Below are 18932 nucleotides of genomic sequence, written 5' to 3'. Positions count from 1 at the left end.
TGACATCACTGAGTGCGCCATACATGGAGACTAAAACATTTTCATTGCATTATGTCCATTGCAAGTAAACATAATGAAGTAAACTCTCCGGAGACCCGATCATTTTTAACCATCTTGACCCATCTCTATTCCTTCCCGTACATAGATGCACAACCCTTGACCCTTGCAAAGTGTTAAAAGTGAGGGCACTTTCTCCTCCATGGACATCACACTCCTCTTCTGCTGCTCTAACCTTTCGCATGGTCCTTCGCAAGGAAAATTCTGCCTCCTGCCACTATAAAACTACGCACCTCTCTAACAAGCGGAGAAAGCGAAGATCAAGGAAAATGAAAAGCAAATTAAATCCTTCAATCAGCCTAGAATGGAGGCTACCAGTCTGTCGCTTCATGGGTTCAGACTTGGACGGAAGACTTAAAATTCTCCGTATACGCTACTTAAATCATTTTAATTATAGATCTGGCAGCTCGGCTTGGCAGCTGGCAGGGTTGGAATCATCACATGTTATTGGATTATGGCTTCATTTGCCAATATTTCATTACGGACTGGCATTACATCATTTATAATTAATGATTCCCTGCGTTCACCGCTACTAGATAACCGCCGAGAAGAAATTATGAATTATCATCTTAATTTGAGTTGTTATTACACAGGCATGATCGGTTCACTATAATCGTATCCACGGCGCATGGCTAGAACTAAAAATATACATTACCTCACATGGCGTGTGAAGACACGCCATCGCTTAGGTAAGTAAAAAGATGCATTGAGCATCAGCTGCGAGGAATGTGATAATTTAATTTAAGGACTTCAAATGTGTGGAGAGGTAATTAACAGGGTTGTTAGGGCCAAAGAGCAGCAACAAATGGTGGAAAATTTGTTAATACAAAGTTTAAAATTGCTTAGAAGTAAAAAGCGGAGAGCGAGGTGAAGCAGAGGCGACGGATATGATGAAAAATTCAGGCGAAGTATTCAAATATTAAGCCAAAAATGTGAAATTGACCATGAAAAAAGAAAAAAAAAAAGTCAAAAATGTAAACAACTAAAAAAATTAAAACAGGTGAAAAACATTTTTGAAATGTAAAACTTTAAAAAGTCAAAATATGAAAATTAAGACAAAAATGAAAAGCTTGTCTCAAAACTTGAAAATTCCACCAAAAAAAAAAAAAAAAAAAGCTAAAACTCTTAAAGGGGCTGGCCAATATATAAAAAAATGTAATGCACTGTACATTTCCTGTTTTCTACAAAGTGTATGAAGGTGTGCTTGTTCAGGTAGGTTGCAACTCCGCGCAGATCTGATATGGTCGATCTATCATAAGGTGAAGCAGGGGTGGATTGGCCATAGACCTTACAGGGAAATTTCCCGGTGGGCCGATGCCCAGGTGGCCGGGTAGTGGAATTTTTTGGGGATGTATTTTGTGGTGCTGGCAGTATTTTGTCATGGACTGTAGTTTTTCGCTCTGTTGGGGTGGGCTAATGTGCCACAATATGGTATTGCTGGCTCTGCCCTCCATCAATGTGGACCCAACTACAAAATGGGGCCACCTGTAGTATTTTTTCCAGGGCCACTTTAGGTTCCCAGTCTGCCCCTGAGGAGAGGTCATTACTATTACTAAGTCTGGGAAAAGCCCTTTAATTATGATTGTATTTGCAGTGAGCTCCTAGGCTCCCTCTAGTGGTGACTGTAGTGTTGCACAGCCGTACGCTAAGTCAAAGCTGGGGATATAGAGCTCTGGAAAAAGAAAAATAGGGCTTCAAACACTACACAGACACATAAAATAACTATACAATAGTGAATTATGGACCTGTCCTACATCTGTAAGTTATAAGCTGAGCTCTACAGAGTTACTAATCTCTGTTGCAAGACACTGCAAATTTCTGTGTTGCCTAAATAATAAGGTTCAAAGAGCTGTAAGAGTAGAAGAAGTTATTCTATTTCTGAGTTTTATACAGTTTAATAATGTGTAACACCCCGAGTGGTATTACCTTTCCTTCACACTGCTACTGTCTCTAATAGGCTAACAATAGCCACCTGTCACAACCAGACAGCTGAGAAGCTCTGACAGAGGCCTTTCAGAACCTCCTCCTTGAGTTTCTGTGTTGTGGTATTCAGCTCCTCCTCTCGTCAGCCTCTCTCAGCTGTCATGTCTTAATTGCTTCCCTTTAAATGCCTCCCCAGAATGCTTTTCTGGGCGGCTTATATTACTTCCTGGAGTGTGTGTGCACGCTGATCTGTCCTCCTGTTTGCTTCAAAGCTAAGTGTACTTTTATATGTTAATATCTGTTTGCTGGATCCCAGATGACCCTGACTCCCTCCGTGTCTTGTGTAGGGAGCCGGTGGTCGTGTCCCCTCACTATAGTAGGGTGCTCAGGGCTTTATAGTCAAGGTTCGTGGATATGCAAACCTCCACCATTAGGATCTTTGCATAGGCTGAGCAGCCAGGGAAAGTGCCAGGTCTTCTGCAGGGGTCTCCCTTGGTTCCTTAGTTTTTGGATCCAGCGAGTCATTTATACATGTTGCTTTGCCTTGTTTCCTGTACACATTCCGTGACATTATAAGCCGCCAAAACCGTCTTAAGCATGGATCCGGTTTCACTTTTGGCTGAACGCTTCCAGGGTCTTTCATTGGAGGTAGCTGACCTCCGTAAGACTTTGTCTCAGCTTCAAGTGACCGGTTCAGCTAGCGTTCATGGAGCTTGTTCTGAGCCTAAGATCTCGCTCCCGGATACGTTCTCCGGGGGTAGTGAGAATTTTGTGCGTTTTAGAGAGGCTTGCAAACTCCATTTTCGCCTTCTTCCCCATTCTTCTGGTGATGAGGAACGGAGGGTGGGGATCATTATATCGCTGCTCAGAGGTAACGCTCAGTCCTGGGCCTTTTCGCTGCCGGAGGGGGCACGGCCTCTCCGTTCAGTGGATGAATTCTTTTTAGCCCTGGGTCAGATATATGATGATCCGGATCGTATTGCTCTGGCGGAGTCTAGACTACGTCTATTATGCCAGGGTAAACAATCCGCAGAAATATACGGCTCAGAATTTCGGAGTTGGGCAGCTGATACTGGTTGGAATGATGCTGCACTCCGAAGTCAATTTTGCCATGGTCTTTCAGAGGGATTGAAAGATGCATTTGCCTTTCATGAAAGGCCTATTTCTTTGGACTCTGCTATGTATCAGGCCGTTCGTATTGACAGGCGTCTTAGAGAGAGAGGAGAGATCTCTCCTTCCTGTCATACTCGGTCCCAGGACAGTGCAGCGGTCTCATTCTGTGCGCAGGGGTCTCAGTCGCTGTCAGCCCCTTCTGAGCAGGAGCCCATGCAGCTGGGGTTGATTGCTTCTGACAATAGAAGATTCAGCCCGCATGAGAGGGTTTGTTTTTGTTGTGGAGGTATTAATCATTTGGCAAATATTTGTCCCTCTAGGAGATTCAGGCAGTTCTCTGGGTATAATAAAGAAACAAAGAGGAAAAAATCTTTGAAAAATGTTCCGTCTGTTACTATTGGCAGGATTGAGGCGGAAATTGAAGATTTTCCGTTTGCTTGTAGTTCCCGTTTTGTCCTGCCGGCTAGGGTGGCGCTAGAGAGCAAGAACATTTTTTGTGAGATTTTTGTGGATAGTGGAGCAGCGGTCAATCTCATTGATAATCACTTTGCGATAACTCATGGTTTCCAGGTGTGCGCTTTGAGAAAGGATATTCCTGTGTTTTCTATCGATTCCGCTCCACTTTCTCAGAAATCATTAAAGGGCATAGTTCACAATATCCGTTTAATTGTGAGTGATGCTCATGTTGAGGATGTGTCATGTTTCGTCCTTAGCGGTTTGCCGACTCCTCTAGTGTTGGGGCTACCCTGGCTCACTAAACATAACCCCACCATTGATTGGCAAGTAAGGCAAATAAATGGTTGGAGTGACTTTTGCAGAGAGAATTGCCTCACGACATCTGTTTCTGAGGTTGCTACTAAGACTATACCATCTTTTCTCTCTGAATTTTCAGATGTCTTCTCTGAGAGTGGAGTTCAGGATTTGCCCCCGCACAGGGAGTACGATTGCCCTATTAATCTCATCCCAGACGCCAAGCTGCCTAAATCTCGTTTATACAATCTTTCCCAACCTGAGAGGATCGCTATGCGTGCTTATATCTCTGAGAGTCTGAGAAAGGGACACATACGACCCTCGAAGTCACCTGTTGCCGCTGGTTTTTTCTTTGTTAAGAAAAAAGATGGTTCTTTAAGACCTTGTCTGGATTTCAGGGAGCTGAACAATATCACAATTCGTGACCCTTATCCGCTTCCTCTGATCCCGGACCTGTTTAACCAGGTTGTTGGGGCTAAAGTCTTTTCCAAATTAGATTTAAGAGGGGCATACAACCTGGTCAGGGTCAGAGAAGGGGACGAATGGAAGACGGCCTTCAATACCCCTGAGGGCCATTTTGAGAATTTGGTTATGCCTTTTGGTTTGATGAATGCCCCAGCCGTTTTTCAGCATTTCGTGAACAGCATTTTTTATCATTTGATGGGAAAATTTGTATTGGTGTATTTGGATGACATTTTGATTTTTTCTCCCGATTTCAAAACTCATAAGGAACATTTACGTCAGGTCTTGCTCATCCTGCGGGAGAATAAATTATATGCGAAACTGGAAAAATGTGTGTTTGCGGTTCCAGACATTCAATTTCTGGGGTTTCTTCTCTCCGCTTCTGGTTTTCGCATGGACCCCGAGAAGGTCCGCGCTGTGCTTGAGTGGGAGCTTCCTGAGAATCAAAAGGCGCTGATGCGTTTTTTGGGCTTTGCCAATTATTACAGGAAGTTCATTTTGAATTATTCTTCTATTGTTAAACCACTCACTGATATGACCAGAAAGGGGGTAGATTTTTCTTCTTGGTCAGTAGAGGCGCGTAAGGCCTTTTCTGATATCAAGGAGAGTTTTGCTTCCGCTCCCATCTTGGTGCAACCTGATGTTTCATTACCCTTCATAGTTGAGGTTGATGCTTCTGAGGTGGGTGTGGGGGCGGTCTTGTCTCAGGGTTCCTCTCCTGCCAATTGGCGACCGTGTGCCTTTTTCTCAAGAAAACTCTCCTCCGCGGAGAGAAATTACGATGTGGGAGATAGGGAATTGTTGGCCATCAAGTTGGCTTTTGAGGAATGGCGCCATTGGCTAGAGGGAGCCAGACACCCTATTACCGTATTTACTGACCATAAAAATCTGGCCTACTTGGAGTCAGCCAAGCGTCTGAACCCGAGACAGGCCAGATGGTCGTTGTTCTTTTCTAGGTTTAATTTTGTTGTCACGTTCCGCCCTGGAGTTAAGAATGTGAAGGCAGATGCCCTGTCACGTTGTTTTCCGGGAGGCGGGAATTTTGAAGACCCGGGTCCCATTTTGGCTGAAGGTGTGGTGGTCTCTGCTCTTTTTCCTGAATTGGAGGCAGAGGTGCAGGCAGCCCAGTCAGAGGCTCCTGATCTTTGTCCTCCTGGGAGGTTGTTTGTGCCTCTCGCTTTAAGACACAAGATTTTTAAAGAACACCACGATACGGTCCTTGCTGGGCACCCGGGGGTAAGAGCCACACTGGATCTCATCGCTCGGAGATTCTGGTGGCCTGCGCTTCGTAAGTCGGTTGAGGGTTTTGTGGCAGCCTGCGAGACTTGCGCTCGTGCCAAGGTCCCTCATTCACGGCCATCAGGTCCTCTCCTTCCCTTACCCATTCCTTCCCGTCCTTGGACACATCTGTCCATGGACTTTATCACGGACCTGCCTCGTTCCTCGGGGAAGACTGTGATTCTGGTGGTGGTGGACCGTTTTAGCAAAATGGTGCATTTCATCCCTTTTCCTGGTTTGCCCAATGCTAAGACGCTGGCGCAGGCATTTATTGATCACATTGTCAAATTGCATGGTATTCCTTCAGACATAGTCTCTGATAGGGGCACGCAGTTTGTTTCCAGATTCTGGAAGGCTTTCTGTTCTCGCTTGGGGGTTCGGTTGTCATTCTCTTCTGCTTTCCACCCGCAGTCGAATGGCCAGACAGAGCGCGTCAATCAGAATCTGGAGACATATCTGCGTTGTTTTGTGGCGGAGAATCAAGAGGATTGGTGTTCTTTTTTGTCCCTTGCTGAGTTTGCTTTAAATAACCGTCGTCAGGAGTCCTCTGATAAGTCACCATTTTTTGGTGCATATGGGTTTCATCCACAGTTTGGGACTTTCTCGGGAGAGGGGTCTTCTGGTTTACCTGATGAGGACAGATTCTCCTCGTCTTTGTCATCTATTTGGCAAAAGATTCAAGATAATCTAAAGAGCATGAGTGAGAGATATAAGCGTGTGGCTGATAAGAGACGTGTGCTTGGTCCGGACCTGAATGTTGGTGATCTGGTGTGGTTGTCTACCAAGAATATCAAATTGAAGGTTCCCTCCTGGAAGTTGGGTCCTAGGTTTATTGGGCCTTACAAAATCCTGTCTGTCATCAATCCTGTTGCATACCGTCTTGATCTTCCTCAGACTTGGAAGATCCATAATGTTTTTCATAAGTCCTTATTGAAACCTTATGTTCAACCCATTGTACCCTCGCCTTTGCCTCCTCCTCCGATTATGGTTGATGGGAATCTTGAATTTCAGGTCTCTAGGATTGTGGATTCTCGTCTTGTCCGCGGTTCTCTTCAGTACCTTGTTCAGTGGGAGGGGTATGGTCCTGAGGAGAGGATGTGGGTCCCAGTGACGGACATTAAGGCCTCTCGTCTCATCACGGCATTCCATAGGTCCCATCCTGAGAAGGTGGGTTCTGAGTGTCCGGAGTCCACTCGTAGAGGGAGGGGTACTGTCACAACCAGACAGCTGAGAAGCTCTGACAGAGGCCTTTCAGAACCTCCTCCTTGAATTTCTGTGTTGTGGTATTCAGCTCCTCCTCTCGTCAGCCTCTCTCAGCTGTCATGTCTTAATTGCTTCCCTTTAAATGCCTCCCCAGAATGCTTTTCTGGGCGGCTTATATTACTTCCTGGAGTGTGTGTGCACGCTGATCTGTCCTCCTGTTTGCTTCAAAGCTAAGTGTACTTTTATATGTTAATATCTGTTTGCTGGATCCCAGATGACCCTGACTCCCTCCGTGTCTTGTGTAGGGAGCCGGTGGTCGTGTCCCCTCACTATAGTAGGGTGCTCAGGGCTTTATAGTCAAGGTTCGTGGATATGCAAACCTCCACCATTAGGATCTTTGCATAGGCTGAGCAGCCAGGGAAAGTGCCAGGTCTTCTGCAGGGGTCTCCCTTGGTTCCTTAGTTTTTGGATCCAGCGAGTCGTTTATACATGTTGCTTTGCCTTGTTACCTGTACACATTCCGTGACACCACCTGTGAATTTATTTCCAGGCCCTTCACACTGTGCATTTCTATTATCGTTATGAAACTGTTATGTTCATGTAATATGCCTGGTTCACCAGCAGGTAGCGCTGTGTATCTGGCCGAGTGAGAGATATATTTAGGTAGAATGGAACTTACCAGTCCATTCTCCCCCTTTTGGGCAGAAGTGGGCTAGTACCATTTCCTACCAAAGGCAGGGCTTTAGGAAGCCTAGTAATTTCATGCAGCATGGGATGCAGATGTGCCCACAATGTAGAAGCAAGAGGAAGGTTCCCCTGCTGCAGCAGGAGTCTCTTCAGAAGGAAAGTAGCTAATAGGACACCATGACTCCTTACAGATTTACCTAGAGAGTGTCAGGAGGGGGTCAACAGCCAAAGGATAGAGAACAGACTGAAAGTCCAGCTACCAGACTAAAGCCGAGTTTAGAGAGAAAGCAGAGTTATCAAGTTTGCCTGCCAGTTTATGCCAGAACCTTCTGGAACCAAGAGAAAGCCTGAATATTGTCTGGATGTGCAGTACGCAGACCTGCAGGGTATTGCGATGTGACATCATCACAGGTCCTTACCACTTCTCCTCTCCACTGCTGTGCTCTGCCAGTGATCATATGATGGGAGCATCATCACAGGTCCTTACCACTTGTCCTCTCCACTGCTCTGCTCTGCCAGTGATCACATGATGGTGACATCATCACAGGTCCTTCAGCTCTTGCGCAGTAGCAGATTATAGAACCCACCCAACGGCTCCCCCTAGACATCACAAACATTTTTGGCAATTTATAAATTTTATAAACACTTTTTTGGGGGTCCCAGAAAGAGGAGATGTTAAGTAAAAAGAGGACTTAAGGTCATTCTATCTCAGTAGCTAAGAGTATTTCAGGACAGGACTGGGGCTTTGTGATAACCTTGTGAGAGGCACTTTTTAATGAGCTCAGAACTGTATATCAAAAGGGATATTGAGATGTGTCATAATGTGGAAGATGAGAGAACTGAAGAGTTTGACAGTGGAGGGTTCGGAGTCATCAAGTAGCAAGAACCCATAAGTCTCTTTACATGTATACACACTACATACTGTTGCGGTATTACATGGGAAACGTTAACACTTAAGAATAATTGCTCTTGCAATCTCTGCTGAGAATTTTTATTGCAGCCATTAAAAGTTTGTGTGCAGTCGCCGGCACTGTTATAAAGTGATTGATGTGTGTCATGGGATCATTAAATACTGGTACTGCTCTTGAAATATGTATAAGTTATTTAGCTTTGACCCACATGGGTCGCAGAGAATTGTTGACATGGGCCACGATCCAAATGTTCCGTTCTTTATGTCTTCCCTGGGTTGCTATAAAACTCTGCACACCATTTACACTCGATGGAGTGCCTGATGAGGAATTGCCGAAATGTGAGGATCCCCAGTAGAGAACTTCTGCAATGGACAAAAAATATATATATAAAACATTCGGGGAGAATGAAATGCGATACCCAACAGACATCATAAAATGTAGCAAGCAGCTCAAGGAATTATGGGACACTTGTGACATTTTTTTCTGAATTACCAAGGTCATTGGCCTCCATTATCCAAGCCATTATTGACCCTTGCAACCTGTTTTCTCAAGCGCTCACCTGTGCTCTCTCTGGTCTGCTTCCCACTTGCATTTGTCACTTTGTTCTTTCTGGTCTCTGTACCTAGCCTCCAAATCATTGCCACTCCTCTTCTTCATATCCTCTGCCTCCTGATGGCACGCAGACTCTGTCCTCTTATAGGGCTATCATGATTCAAAGCTCTGCTGGTCCAACCAATGGCCACATATCATAGTCTCTCTAACTACCCTGACCACATCATGGATCGCCTAGAAGCAAAGTCCATTGGGTTCCAATTGTTCACTAAGGTATTTGTTCCTGACAGCTGACACCAACCTGGCCTGAGCAACTTTCACCTGACTGCCACTGTAACTGAACTCTGCCTGCCTTGACTTCTTCGGGGTCTTTGATACAACTGTCCACCAGCCATTGCTAACAGAGACTTCTCCAAAGGGTAGCTGCCTGGCTATTCAACCTGGATGGCAAATGCTCCAATAATCTGGAGAGAACAGAAAGAGACTGGGGGAGAGTATTATAGGGAAGTGGGGAACTTGCAATTTATTCAGACCCCAATTGAATAGGATGAGTTAAGATATCTTGACTTTTTGAATTGCAAAAGACTCATCCAAACTACATTTTAGTAAACTTGCTGACATTGGCCACGTTTTCTTTTAACAATCACATATTACTTTGGTTCTGTTCTTCAGGGATCATATCTTTCTTCTCCAGCTTCCAATTTCATCTCTCATATTTATTATGTTCTGCAATTTCCTCCCTGTACACAACCGATAATTGAACCCACAAATCTAGAGTCTACCTACAATAATTCACACTGTGCTCGGAGGCTTCCTCTATTTGCTAATGGCAATTTATTACACATAAGGAAGCTAGAATATAGTGAACAGCCCCAGCTCAACACATTTCAACCATCAGTAGTTTTACAGATGAGTCCTTCCTTACCTTTTCTTTTGGCTCAACATATCCTGAGATCGAGCTTATTGTTTCTTTAAAAAAAATTTTTTTTGATATTGTGCCACAAGACGTCTATTCTATATATGTCGGCCACCCAGTATTTTTTATTTTTTTGTGAATTACAGGTGGATTTTCTTAGCATGTTGCAATATTGGTTTGAATTTGTTTAGTTCCTTAACCAATGTTGACATAAAGTAAAATGATGGACACCTTTGTACCTGTTTCTGAAAGCACGTATTAAATCATCAGACATGTGGTGGTGGCACCTCGACTGGGGTTGTGGAGTCCATGGACATCACAGGAGCTAGAAGGGCTAAAGACTACATTGTCAAGGCAAAGTGGCATGGCTGGTACCTGGTACTTGGAGAGTTATGGATGGCACTTTGCATGTACCATGAGAACAAGGTGAGGTGAGTAATACAAGCTAAGCTTTATGTTAATTGCCACCTGTAGCAAGAAGAATATGGGATGGCTTATTGGAAAACTGAAAAAAGAAGACCTGGAAAAGTTAGAGCGAGAGATTGACAAAGTATAAACTTCTAGTGGTGTTTGGTCAATGATCATACAACCAAGGTGGTGCCCCCTTTATTTTGGGTTTGGCAGCTGGTATACAATGAGGCAGGGTCACAATAATACTGGGTGGCATCTCCTCTTGCTGCCATACAGGCTGCCACTCTGCCTTGGTATCGGCCATACAGATGCTGGATATCCTCCTGTGGTCATTACAAGCTCTTTAAACTCAGAGCAGTAGTTCAGCCAAGGTGGTTGTTGGCCGCTGTGTATGGAGGATCTTTTGGCCCAATCCAGTCCCAGACCTTATTCATGGGGGAGAGATCTGGCACTACTAGCAGTTTATACTTTGTCAGTCTGAGCTCAGTCTCATTTTCTGAACCACCATAGCTATAATACACTTAGATTAATATCATACCTTTGAGTAGCGTTCCTCTTTCGTATCCCTTGGGGTTTTATTTTCTGACTTAGACTGTAGCCCCTACTGTGCTAATGCTCGAGTTATCACTCTACCCTGGTGGTTTCCTTTTATTTCAAAGACTCTGTATGATGTCCTACCAAAGATGGCATACTGAAATACTCTTTGTCATGCTTTCAGTAAGCTATCTGTATGGTAAATTCACTGTGTTGGATGCGCTGCTTGTCCTTCAGAAGAAGACTGCTATGAGCTGAGCTTCTGATGTCAGTAGGGTCGTTGGTAATGAAATACAGTGGCTTGCAAAGGACATACAGGGAAATAAATGATAGCTAGCTAGAACTTTTTGCACAAAAGTTCTAGCTAGCTATCATTTATTTCCCTGTATGTCCTTTGCAAGCCACTGTATTTCATTACCTACAACCCTACTGACATCAGAAGCTCAGCTCATAGCAGTCTTCTTCTGAAGAACAAGCAGCGCATCCTCCTCACCAGACCAAATGTGGCATCACTGGTACATTTTAGGCTGTTAGCTATCCTTGCAGGATGTTCATGAAGTTTATATGCTACTCTGTATGTAACCTGTATTTCATACACATCTGCTTTTCTCATAGCTTTGTACTGTAATGTGTGTAATATTGCCACATGCTCATTGACTATACTAAGCAAGTTTTCTTTCTGTTTTCAGTTTCACCCTAAATAAAGGTTGAACTGGATGTTGCTAGCAGGGAATTTAGCTGCCTGTCAACTTATACCCCACTCACACATAAGGAGGACAAAACACTCTTAATAGCCAGCCTACAGTCAGAGGTCCACCCCCCAAAAAACCCTGCTGAGTTGCTGTAGGTGCTCATGGGTGGAGCATAAAGAATACATTATATTCCAGCCCCTGCTGAGCCATTTGCTACATTTTCTAGTGGGTGCCCCTGAGGATACATTTTGATAGTGAACCAGAAGTAGTAATGGACAGTGTTTAAATAGAGACACATTATAGACAACACTTTATAGCTGAAGTTTTAAAAATCATATCATTTCATGAGAATTTGTTGTTTAGACACCTTTTTTTTTATTTATTTTTATCTTGTGTTATATATTGAAGCAGTAAACAGGCTGAGGTGGATGATTGCAAACACTTTGAAAATGTAAATTATTCATATTTAATGGTGAATGTGTTTCTCATTAAGCTGTCAGCCCATTAGAATCTGCTTTAAATTCAGGTAACGGGTCTGATTAATAAATGACTGCTACTTATTCATTCCGAGGTATAGTGGTTCCACATCTCAGCTCCCTGAAAAATCCCAACGGGTGGGGGGATTTATCTTGCTACTGCTGCATCCAAATGGAAATATCAGATATCGTAAAGTAGGAATTACAGAGGGATCAAAAGAAAAGGGCAAGAAACACACCAGAGGGTTACAAAAAATTCTTCGACTTTCACTTAGTATTTTAATTTCTCGTCATTTGCAATATCTCTGCTTGCTGTCAGTGGACTGGAACACTCTTGTCTGCCACCAGGGGCTGAAAACATGTCCTGATTATGTGCGGCACTCTCAGGTGCATGCAAGGACAATCATTAGAGCTCCTGTAAAACCAAGCAGTCAAAATCTTCTAAGATGTTGCATTTTTCAAATGCCCTTTTCTCGCGCAAAATGCACAAAATGCACAAAATGCACAAAATGCAGTGTGTGAACTCAGCCTTAAAGTTTGTCTGAGTACTCTCTTCTGTTCAGCCCTGTACTTGCTTTAGGCCAGTTTCACACTGACGTTAAGCTTTTCCAGCCGAATTCTCACTACCGTTTGCACACGTGTGCTGCCGGAAGTCCGCCCAGCCCTATTCACTATAATGAGTTTTTGTCTGGCCGCCTCTCGACATATGAAATGTGCCGCGGCCGGAACTCCAGTCGGTCCCCATTAAGCTTTACCAGCTGGAACACCCTGCTGGAAAAGCTTAAAGGGTTTGTCTCATCATGGACAATGGGGGCATATCGCTAGGATATGCCCCCATTGTCTTATAGATGCTGGGACCCGCACCTATATCGAGAACGGAGCCCCGCAAGGTGGTGGCTGGAGGACTCCGGTCCGGCTACCACCAAGCCGGCTCCCAAAATAAGTGAATGTGAGCATACCACGCATGCGCGGTCCCCGCTCCCATTCATTTCTATGGGGCTGACGGAAATAGCCGAGACAGCGCTCGGCTATTCTCGCCGGCCCCATATAAAATGAATGGAGGGTAGCTGCGCATGTACAGTGCACCCTCCTTCACTTGTGGGACCCGTTCTCGATATAGGTGCGGGTCCCAGCACCTATAAGACAATGGGGGCATATCCTAGCGATATGCCCCCATTGTCCATTATGAGATAACCCCTTTAACGCCAGTGTGAAACTGGGGTAAAGCAAGTAGAGGGGTGAACAGAAGAGAGTGCTCAGACAAACTGATTTGGCAGTATTTGGATGGTTACTAGTGGAAACTGTCAGCAAGCTTGCCTTCAGACCTATCCCTTCAAAGTGTTACGTTACTTTGGAACAATATACAAAATGATTAGCACCGTAAGGGGGCAGATGATGTCATAATTCCATTGGTTAGTACTACTCTGCTTAAAGGGAAACTAATAGGGTGGTAATTTTGGGATTAAAAAAAAAAAAGAGTTACCACTTCCCCAACCTCCAGTAAAGAACAAGGGATCAATCTGGCCTCAGCTAGAAGACCCAACCAAGCTAGGAGAATATGCATGTGTGATTCTTACAACTACCAGGGGTTGGTGCTGCTGATTGCATCCATGTGGGAATATCCTCTAAGTAACCAATTGCTGACTGTATCCATTATAACCAAGTGCTTTAAAATGTGAATTTTTACACTAATGAGTTGACTAATTTTTAAAAAGTAGTTATTAACTCAGTAACATTGGCCGATCATTACTGAGCAGGTTAAACCAACGAGCCATCGCAAAACACAGAGAATATGAGGACACAGCTTGGAGCTCCAGACCCACAGTAAGCATTAATAAATAATTTAATGGATAGTTTGGATATAAAATGGTTCTGCCTCGATGACAACAGATCCATTTAAGAAGACGAGAATAGAAAAGCTCAGTCAATGAAGCCTGGGTAATTCTGCGGCAGAACTGCTGACTTCTAATGATCAAGGACACATTTTACAGACAATTCAAATCTGTTCAAGAAGAAGAAAGAATTTAGTTTCTACAGAAAAAGATACAATTTCCAAAAAGTTATGCGAATATATTGTATTATCTAAGTGGCTAATGCTGTCCAGACCTGACACATACTTGTATACAAGGGACTAATGTGTCACCTAGAAAGATCAATGTATCAAAATTATAATATTTATCCCCTTCCCACAACTTATCTAGAGGTAACCGAAAATTTTAAATTTTAAAAATGTCACCAGAAATTATACAAATTCTGTTTAATGGCGTCTAAAATGTGAATTCTTGGTGTGAGGGTGAAATAAGGGCCATTTGATGAAATCTATATTTTTACACATTTTGATTTTAATGAACTATTTCAGGTAAGAAAATGTATCCCCTATCTAATCATTAAAGTATAAATGTAGATCAGAGGGGGTCCCATTGAGTCAGACTGGGACCACTGGTTGAGTATCCGCACCGCTGCTCTATCCAAATTAAAATTAAATCAATCCAATTTAAATAAATAAATAAATAAATAAGTAAATAAACAATAAAAAATAAGTATCATTTGAAACCTGTAAAACTATGGCAGAATTGTGTTTTTTTTCCCCAATTCCACCTCATTCGCATTGTTTTTTAACTTTCTACTAGAAATTACAACTTGTGCCCTAAAAAAATAAGTCTTCATGTGGCTATGTGAACAGAAATATAAAAAATGTATAGCTCTGAGAAAGTAGTAAAAAATAAAAAGGAAAAAAAACTGAAAATTGCTGTGTTTTGTGGACCAGTCAATCAAGCTTTATGATAAACAAACAAAACTTTGTTTGAAACCTAAACTGCAGAAAACGTGCCCCATGTGCCGACTTATAACACTAATTGCATGTACAAGTGTAATGTCCCGGAGAGCCATTACCACTTCTTTTTGGCACCTTGCTACTTTCTCCTATGTGCTAATTTATATTACCTAATGTACCTCTTGTCATCTCCTAATAATGTGCATATTCATTCATGTAACTGGTTATGTTTATGTAATTGCCTGGTCTACCAGCAGATGGCGGCAACATTGACAAGGTTAGTTTCCCTCGAGAGGAACCTCCTAGTTCCATTCCAGCCCTCTCTAGAGGGGGAGGAGTTTAGTTAGTGAGTAGGTCAGTGTTACCTACCCCCTCGTGGGGAGAGGTTGTGTGAGGAGTTTGTCTGACTTAACCCCTGCTAGGGGAAGGCAGCAGGCCTGGTCCTGTCTGGACAGGTTCTATTAGTCCTACGCCAGCCTTATCACTGGAGGTTGTGCTCACCCAAGCATAAGTGAGCTTGAGGTACTCCAAGGCCAGGACAAGAAGTTGTTCCTAGGATCACAGTAAGACTACAGACAGGTAAACTAAGTTCCAGCAGAAGAGGAAAGTTCCTATTTACTCCAGCTAGCATAGCAAAGCTGAGATTGTTGCAGAGAAGTATTTGCCTGCCAGATTATGCCAATACCTGCTGATGACCAAGATACCGTTTGGAAACTGTTTGGATTACCGTTTATGCCAGGTAAAAGCAACTGTTCAACGTTACTACAAGTCTGGACTCCATTTATTCTACTTATTCATTATTCAAGTTCAACTACCCCCTTTGTAATAATATTACAGGCTATAGCTACTAGAGAGGGGTCATTGATCCAGGGTGCTATTCTGATTCCTGATTGGAGTCGGGAAGGAATTTTTTTGCCCTTAAGTGAGAAATTGGTTTCTACCTCACAGTCTTTTTTTTTGCCTTCCTCTGGATCAACTTGCAGGATGACAGGCCGAACTGGATGGACAGATGTCTTTTTACGGCCTTATAAACTATGTTACTATGTTCAGAGCCGGCTCCAGGTTCATGTGGGTAGATACATTCCAGTGGGCCCTCTTGAGGCATTTTTGTACATTTACATGTACCTCTGTGGATCCCACATGGTATAATGACCACCAGTGGCCCCTATACAGTATAATGACCACTAGTGGCCCTTCACACAGTATAATTCCCCCCAATGCCCCCAAACATAGTAAAATTGCCCCCAGTGGCCCCACACACAGTATAATGACCCGACAGTGGCCCTCCATTTAGAATAATAACCCCCAGTCGCCCCCCATTCAGAATAATGACCCCCCAGTGGCCCCCACACTGGGGGTTATACTGTATGGAGGGGGCACTGGAGATCATTATACTGTATGGTGGTCACTGGGGGTCATTATATTGAATGGGGGCTCTGGTGGTCATCATATTGAATGGAGGGTCATTGGGGATCATTATACTAAATGGGGGGCACTGGGGGTCATTATACTGTGTAAGGGGCCCTCACAGTGTAATAACCCCCCCAGTGGCCCCCTCACATACCTATCATTGCTGGAGCGCAGGGGAGTCGGCAGTCCTGTCATTCTCTAACAGCAGCTCCCTGCGCTCCTTCTCTCCTCAGGCCCACTGCAGCAGTAAGACACACGTCATGACGTCACCGCTGGGTCGGGCCTGGAGGAGAGAAGGAGCTGTGCAGTGATGTAGCTAAAACTGACTGGGCCCCACAGAAAATTTTAGTACCCCCCCCCGTGGGTTTACATCACGTTTCTCCTATCGGTTTGATGTATACGAATGTGCAGCACTCCACGTTTTTGTATCCTGCAGAGTCCAGTAAAAAAAACTGTGGAGCAGCGTGGTGGAGAGGGGAGGCCGCCAAGTACTGACAGAGCGCTACCTGGTCCTGGTGGTCAGGGGTGAGGACTGTGTTTTTTCTAAGGATCATTTATCTACTGGGAAATACAGGGCACGGTATAATACACTAGAATCTATATAATAAAAAGATATTAGCCCTACCCCCGAATAATAATACAATTAGGGGGTCATTTATTATATAGAAATACGTCTATGTTAGGCGTATTTCTGACACAGATTGTGGCACAAAGGTCCCTAGCACCGCAATCTGCATATTTTTCCTGCTCATGCCAGGTCTAAAAAAGGATGGCGTGGGCAGAGAAAGGGATACAGTTATGGCCATCCAGTTATTGGATACCACTGCCATACATTGACCGGTTAACACCTCTGTACAGTGACCGGATAACACTGCCATACTGTGATCGGATAACACCTCTGTACAGTGACCAGATAACACCGCCATACAGTGACCGGATAACACCTCTTTACAGTGATCAGATAACACCGCCATACAGTGACCGGATAATAGGGTATAAGGGAGCACAGTACAGGGAATGACTAGGGGCACTGTACAGGGTGTGGTAAGAGGGCACAATGCAGGGTATAAGGGGGCACAGTATGGGGTGGGGGACACAGTCACATGACCATGTGACGTTACAAGGTCCTTATGGTTAATGTGGTTCAGACGCCACCATAATGAGAGGCAGAGGAGTGAGACAGGGGCCCGGGGCCTTGGATGGACAGGAGGGGTGAACACAGCAAGTAGGTGGAAGGGGCTCTGAGAGGGATTCATACAAGAAGTAGGGGCAGGAGGTCTGTGCAGGGCAGCAACAGGAAATAGGAGGGTGGAGGAGCTCTAGATACATGAGGGAGGAAAGGAGACAGAAGGGGCTCTGAGGGGGATTCATAAAAGATGTAGGGGCAGGAGGTCTGTGCAGGGCAGCAACAGGAAATAGGAGGGTGGAGGAACTCTAGATACATGAGGGAGAAAAGGAGACAGAAGGGGCTCCATGAGGATGAGATAGGACAGGATATGGGGGGGTAGGTGTCATGGAGGCAAACTGCTTAATGTTACAGTAAAACAACAAAAATGCATGAAGCTGCATCCCCCTCCCCCCCACCGTCTCACAGAGAAGAGACAGTCACAGTGCAGACTCACTGACAAACGCTGCGTGTCTGAAGCTGGTAAGGTAACCTGCTGCTCTGCTGAACGGAGTGAAGAGGTGGCGTGTCTGAAGCTCTGCAGCAGCCGGCCTCATGTGACTCAGAGGGCCCAGCAGAGGTATACTGCGTAAGTGAAATTACAGCAATGAGTGCTTCCATCTGTATTGATGGAAGTGCTCATAGCATCTCAGTGGGCCCCCTTAGGAGCAGTGGGCCCCGGCATTTGCCTGGGTTTTCCGGGTGCTGACGCTGGCCCACTGACTATGTTACCCCCTTTTGGACTGCTTCGGACTACATCACGTCTGGGGTCCACAGATATCCAGGTAGGAACACTGTGACACGTGTATACAACATCTACAGAGACATTGTAGGCCACTCTGCACCACTCTGGCAAGCCTACCCTGGGTACCAACATTGCCATCTACAAAGGGGACTCCATGTCCTCTTTGCTTAACTTGCTCTATCATAGGGACATATTTTGTAAAAACATCCTAAGGGGCGGTCAACCGCCCGCTGCAAAGCAAGTGGCGTCACAACAGACCAGGAACTCTTCCACTTTCAGGGACCCCTGGTAGGACCCAATCCGTTGCACCAGTAAGGGGGTAAACACTGAACAGGCCAGTCATCCCTTTCAGACCAGGGTGTAACATTTTTTACGTTATTTTATATGTTGCAAATTTATATCATATATCTATGGTAACAGACTACAAACAAACCCCTTGCAGTCTGATCCTGCAGTCATACTCCCTCTGTCTGCCCTCTAGTACTTACTGACATACTTTTCTTAGTATAGTAAGAAGTAACAGTTAGATGGATGGTTTGTGATTCAGGTCTAATTGAAAAGTTGCTTCGTTCTCCATTTTACATGCATCAATGTCCCTGCACCACCATACCAGAAATAGAGCTTTACCTGGTATCTGTCAGGTCCTACAGAGAGAGAGCTGCTGCTTGTAGCGGTTCTCCACTCTGACTAGTAAATGAGGGTGTTGAATGTGAATACCCCCGCCCTCTGTTATTGCAAAAAAATTTAGTTTTTTTTTAAAGCAAACAACTCCTATAAGACACTCCTTTAGGCAAGGAAGGACTGGGAGCTTAAAGTGGCTCTGGAAAAAAACTAACAGAGGCATCATCTTGTAGGTGGGACCAAATTGACAGAA

This window comes from Bufo gargarizans, chromosome 11 (genome assembly GCF_014858855.1).
Source record: "Bufo gargarizans isolate SCDJY-AF-19 chromosome 11, ASM1485885v1, whole genome shotgun sequence".
Classification (NCBI taxonomy): Eukaryota; Metazoa; Chordata; class Amphibia; order Anura; family Bufonidae; genus Bufo; species Bufo gargarizans.
Note: the sequence above shows the minus strand (reverse complement) of the source record.